Raw genomic sequence first — 6059 nt, forward strand, 5'->3', positions numbered from 1 at the left:
CGAAAGATCCTTCAGGGGGTTATGGCAGCTTTAGGAATACAATGGGACCTCCATAACCCCTGGCACCCCCTGAGCTCAGGTCAGGAGAAATAAACACTTTTGGAAGCTGGTGATAGAAACCAAGATGCCGTGGGTACAGCTTTTGCCATTGGCTATGGCAAGAAGAAGAACCAAACCCAGGGCAGATATTCAATTATCTCCCTTGGAACTGATGTCTGGAATTCCTTAGCCTTGAAATTCTCCACCTTGTGCAGGGTGGAGATAAGGGATGTATGTTTCAAGCAGTCTGTGGCCAGAATCCTGTCTCTTGTGAAATCTCTCCCCCAGGAAGCTGGGCTGGCACAGAGCCTGCCCTGGGACTTTGCTGTTGCCAACACCCAGCCAGGACATCGGCTCCTGCCTAAGGGGTGCAAAACAGCACCACTGGTGGCCAAGGGGCCCATGCCAAGTGTCCCTGAGGCCAGAAACAGCCGCCAGCACAGCTGAACACGGGGGGACCCCTCAGCCTGGCCTCAAGGGCTCTGAAGCCCCGGAGATTTGCACTTCCCGCCTGCAGCAGGACCATGGGAGCCGCCCCTGAGCCTGCCCTGAAGGCAACGCAGCAGCAGCCAGGGCTCCACAGCGGGCCAAGCCCCTGGGCCTGCCCACAGATCCTCTGCTCAAACCCTCGGAAATCCTGGCCACCCTCCTCTGGCACCTCCAGCCACTGCGGCCAAGCCTTGCTGCCACTGCTGCAGCTTCAGCGCTGGCTGGGCCTGCACTGCCACAGCTGCTGGGGAGCACCACGGCACAATTCCACTCTGGGGCTCACTCACACCCACACTCTGGGCTGACTGCGACTGCATTGCTGCAAAATGTACCCATTTTGGTTCTTTTAAATCTTCTTTCTCTGCTCAGGCTTGGTTTGCCTTTGCCTTGGGGAAAGGAATTTTAAAGTTTTTATTTAATGGATGTTACACCACTCAATGGAGATGAGCTAAACATCTCCACAGACTGGGAATAGCCCAAAAGACACCCACAGAGATAACGACCAGCAACAAAACATCAACGCCCAGCAGCAAACAGCAACCAACAGCTACCCCAGACACTGCCCCCGGCACAGCTGGAGACACCTGGTCTGGAAAAGGCTGAGAAGGAAATCCAGGAGTGTGGAGCTAATTAACTCCAGAGGGGAAGGAATCCGGATCTAATAGGAAACCAAATACTAAAAACTACACCACTTGGAAGCAATGAACATTAAACCAGTGGATTTAGATTGGTTCAGACTACATAAAGTTTAGGAAAAAACTAATAAATCTCACGTGTCATGGAATCATCTTCTCTGCACACTCGGGCTATGTGTGGATGGAATGATGTGTGCTGCATATCTTTGCCAAAACCAAGTAATGCCTTGACTCTCTAACACTAAAGATATTGTTGGAGGGTTTTTGTTTCCCCCGCAGTTTCAGTGACAAGAATACAACATGAGAATCGTTTTTCAAAATAATCCTACTTTATATGGTTAGGTAGGTTTGGGACAGAAGTGTGAGAATCAAGTTTTGCTATGGGTTTTTCAACGTTCACCTAGAACTGCTTTAAAGGTGACCATTTAACTCAGAAACAGTTAATAGTTTGTTTAAATATTGTTTAAAAAACAAACAAAAACCATCCCCCTACCTAAAACCATAACAAAACAAAAAAACAACCAACCAACCAAATAAATAAAAAACAAACAAAACCAAAAACAACAACTAAAAAAGCAGGTTCTGTGGGGGGGGCTACATAGCTGCTCCGGAAGAGAAGCTTTATTCCAGGCAGCCACGAGAGGAGCTTTAGAAATGCAAATTAACCCTGCTGGGGCAAAGCCTGGACAATGTACCTGGGTCTTCCTACCCGGGGCAGGAATTGGGCTGATTCCCTCTGCCTGCTTGCACTGATGGAATTTGCACAGCTAAAGGCAGAGCCCATGGTGAGGATATCTGACTCTGCAACAGAAATTGGTACAGCTGCAAAAGGAAACAGCAAATGGAGAATGTTGTGGATGCAGCTCATCCAGCAGGTGAGCGAGGGGATGCAGGTGGCAGCCAGGCCTCCTGATCCAGAAACGGCTACAGAAGGACAGGGAATGAGGGCACTGAGAATAATTCCAAAACCAAACAAGACTCAGTAAGAAAAAAACCAGAGTCAATGAGTCAATCTGCTTGGAGATAGGGCCAGGGACTTGTAGAGAAGGAAGTAATGGGAAAAACCATCAGTTTCAGACAATAGAACAAACTGACACGGACTGCTGCTCAAAATTCCTCTAAATTCCTGAACTTCGAGGAAAAGAACAAAGACTTAACAGAGCCGTGAATATCGGCTGTTCTACAAAAGTGGGGGTGCACATTAACGAGGACATGCAGTTGGCGGAACGGGAGGCCTGAACCTTCCAAGTACCTCAGCCAGTGGGCAAAGGGAGAGAGAGAATCGGCCGGGAAAATGAAGATAAAAAGGAGGCTGCGAACTACAACAATGGCAGAGAGCGCACGGCAAATGCCCCACGGCCTCTCCCTCTGCTCAGCAATAAAGTCACTTGTACAGGACTCCTCTGTCTCCTCGGGGCACAGAAACCTCCGGCCACGTCAATTTCCCCGCACAGCTCCGGGCACGGGGCAGCCGCCTCTGTCCCAGCCACAGCAACCGGGCCGAGCCAGCGCTGCTCCGGCAGCGGCTCCTGCCGAGGCAGCGGCCGCAAGGAGACCGCGGGCAGCCGCTCCCGCAGCGCCCTCACGCCAGCGGCAACACGGGCCGGACACGGCACAACGAACCCGCCTGAGCCCCCTGCCGCCCCCGAGGCCCGCAGCGAGCCCCGAGCCCCCGCACAACCCAGCGCGCCTCCCACCTGCGCTGCGGCCGCCTCCCAGCTCCGCCGCCGCCTCACCGCGCTCCGGCCGCTGCCGCCGCTCCCGGGCCCGCACAGACGCTCCGCCAATGGCGCCGCTGCCGAGCCACGGCCGCCCTCAGGCCGCCACCGGGGCCCTGCCCCGCCCCGCTCCCACCAATCAGCGCGCCAGACCCACGACTGACGGCACCATCGCCCAATCGCAGTCAGGGGCGGCTCTGCACACGGCATAGCCTCGCCCCGCGCTCTCAGGGCCCCCCGGGCTGCGTGAGGGCAGAGCCGGAGATGGGGAACAGCCCTGGAACGGGCCCGGGCCCGAGCGGGATTGAGCTGAAAACACAAACAAACTTCTCCGCACCTCCCGCCGCGGCTTTCCCGGCACTGCGGCTCCGGTGGCTCCGGCTCAGCGGGAGGCCAGGAGCCTCACTTCTCCTACCCCTAATTAGGAGCATCAGTGCATCGCTTTGATTTCCCTCAAATAGTGAAAACCGCCCCAAACCCCTGTGGATGAGTGGGGGAGGGGAGAGATTTCTGACAGAGAACTCCAAAAACTCAGAGCAGGATAATGAGAAGTAAGTGAAGAGCCTTAAATCCAGCCTTCCCCCACGCCTCCCTCCTTCCAGCTGCACCTCCTACCCCGGCAGTGCCGGAGACAGGGAATGGGGCCGTGCTCACTTCATGCCCCGGGGCTTCTCCCTCTGCTCAGGGACGGGAGTCGTTCCCCTGCTGCACCCTGGGCTCTCTCCCACCGGAGACTTCTCCAGGAACTTCTCCAAGCTGAGTCCATCCCACGGGGCACAGCCCCCCTCCAAGTGCTGCAGCGTGGGTCACTGTGCCCCGGGGTCAGTCCTGCCAGGACAGGCTGCTCCAGCGGGGCCCCACTGGCCACGGGGTCACAGCCTCCTCTCAGGCATCCCCGTGCTCCAGCGTGGCTGCTCTGGGGGCTGCAGGGGGATCTCTGCATCCCCATGGATCTGCAGGGGGATCTCTGCATCGGGCACCGCCGTTTTTGGAGGCACCAGGAATAGGCTGAGACCGAAGCTCTTCTCACATTCCCCACACCCTTCCCGGCACAGGAAGTGTTTTACCTCCTCACAGCTCCCCAGTCTGGGTTTGCAGCCCCTCCTCGTGTGGGTCTCTGGGGCTTTTTCTCCCCATTGGATTCCTGCCCTGTGGAGCCATTCCAAATGGCCTCTCCACGGGGTTCTGTGGCAAGGATTTATTCTCCCAGGTCTCTGTCCACAGCTCAGTGCCTGGGGGAGGAAGGACAAGGAGAGGAAGAGACTGGGAGAAGGGAAAAGGCAGGAGGAGAGGAAGGAAGAAGGAACAAGGGAGGAAGGAGATGGAAAAGGAACATAGATGGATGTAGGACAGAATGAGGAGAAGAAGGAGGGTGGACAAGGAGAAGATGGGATTTGCCTCCATGCCAGAGGGAAGGGGAAGGAGATCCCCCCAGTCCATCCCTGGCAGGATGGCGTTGGCAGTGAGGCTGTCCTGCAGCAATGCTGGGCTGGGAGATGGAGCAGCAGGGAGGGGAAAGGGGCAGTGATTCCTCCTGCCCTGCCTGGCTGTCCCAGTCTGGAGCGTCCTGGCGCTGCCGAGGCCCTTGGAGCGTCCGGCACTCAGGAGCCCGGAGCTCACGGCTGCTTTATAAAGCTGACAAAGTCGGCAGGATGGGTCTGGGTATGATCTCAGCAAACTGGGTTTATTGGTACAGGAACAGGGGACAGAGCTGAACAGGGTCCAGGGACAAAGACAGGGTGCAAGCTGAGGGCACAGGGGGTTTTTGTATGGGGTAGTGAGGGTGGAGCTGAGGGTCAGGGTCCAATGGATATGGGGGAAAATGGTGCAAAGGAGGGGTTAAGGGTCGGGTCAGCTAATAGGGAAACGGGCAGAGGAATGCAGTAAACTGGGGCCAATGGAGGGACAGAGGGAGAACATTCTAGGGACTACCCATACCAGAGATGGGTAACAGGGGGTGAACTAGGGTAATTAGGCCAATGGTCCAATGGGGTAACATAACTTTCCATAAATCAGCATGTGCCTGAGCAAAGATCTGTGGGAGAAGCAAGCTTCTCACCATAACCTTGAAATCTATTCTTCTCAGTCCTCCACAGCTGTGGAATTGAGACTCTGATGGTAGAGTCCTGGGCCTCCACACCAGTACATCTTTCTTTTCCTTGCAGCCTCCTCCTCCGCCGCCCAGACAAAATTTAGGATTGACAAATCTGGCTTAGGAGAGCAACAAGGGGTGAGCACCTTGGGTTTTGTGATAAAGGAACCTCACTCTTTAGAATTTTTAAAAGTTTAATAAGGAATAATAAGGGACAAATCAGTAACAGCGCTGGGTGTTGGCAATGGCCAGAGGCACACCGGTTAACCACAGCAACTCTTCTTGTCTACTTTTTCCATTGTATTGTTCAAATACATATTCATAATGATTATACATATTCAAACATTTCTTTGAACACATTTACATGTTCCAGGAATTCTTTAGGTTGGTTTGACCCCCAACTCGCCTTTTTAGAGCACGTGCAGGAATCGTGGATTGCTGTTTTGAGGGTTGTGTGTCACTGCCTCACAAGGGGCCCTGTTCTGTGGTTTCAGCAGGTGACAGTTATTGACAGTGGAAGGGTCAGTGGCAGGGGCCTCATCACATCCCTTCCTTAGATGTTATCTGACCATGCAGACGGTTTTAGCTACTTCCTCAAGTACTTTAAACCAACATTAGCTATTTCACAAACATGTCTGAGTTATTATTGTCAATTATTTACAAAAATAAAAGCATTAGTTCTTATTTCACAACTACGGCTACTTCTGTAAAAGTTAACATTCTAATGTACAACACATGGCATCCACTTCAATATTTTGCAAAAGCCAAAACTATAATGTATGTTTTTCACACTATCCACAAACTAAAATATCATCCATAAATGATGTTCTGAGGATATGAGCTACACAGGGGACAGGGCATTGGCCACAAAAAGTTGACAAATTGTACTATAGCAAAAGCAGTTAAAAGTGATTACAAACTGTACTATATCAAACTCGTTGTGATTAAGAATATTTTGCAGAAGTCAATACATAATAGCAAAAGCCAGCACTACCTAGTTATTTATAACAAACCCAGGGCAGGTTTTTCCCTTGCATGGAGCACCTGGGCCTTCCCCGGGCCCCTTCTGCCCTCCTGCAGAGCCGG

The 6059-nt window shown here is 53.1% G+C and overlaps 1 protein-coding gene and 1 pseudogene across 3 annotated transcripts in view; one reads left to right on the plus strand and one right to left on the minus strand.

The window, feature by feature from the left end:
- LOC143695956 (uncharacterized) overlaps positions 1 to 6059 on the plus strand; it is a 758734-nt pseudogene that overhangs the window by 654437 nt on the left and 98238 nt on the right. The window lies entirely within an intron of this gene.
- LOC129131986 (uncharacterized) overlaps positions 1 to 6059 on the minus strand; it is a 150508-nt gene that overhangs the window by 10006 nt on the left and 134443 nt on the right. Inside the window, exon 1 of one of the 2 annotated variants that reach the window (XM_054650966.2) lies at positions 2861 to 3001. The exons of the other annotated variant lie outside the window; for it this stretch is intronic. The gene's annotated coding sequence lies outside the window, so the exon portion shown is untranslated. Of the gene's footprint in view, positions 1 to 2860; positions 3002 to 6059 lie in introns of those variants that run through there. 2 annotated transcript variants of the gene reach the window in all.

This window comes from Agelaius phoeniceus, chromosome 27 (genome assembly GCF_051311805.1).
Source record: "Agelaius phoeniceus isolate bAgePho1 chromosome 27, bAgePho1.hap1, whole genome shotgun sequence".
In the NCBI taxonomy this organism is placed as follows: domain Eukaryota; kingdom Metazoa; phylum Chordata; class Aves; order Passeriformes; family Icteridae; genus Agelaius; species Agelaius phoeniceus.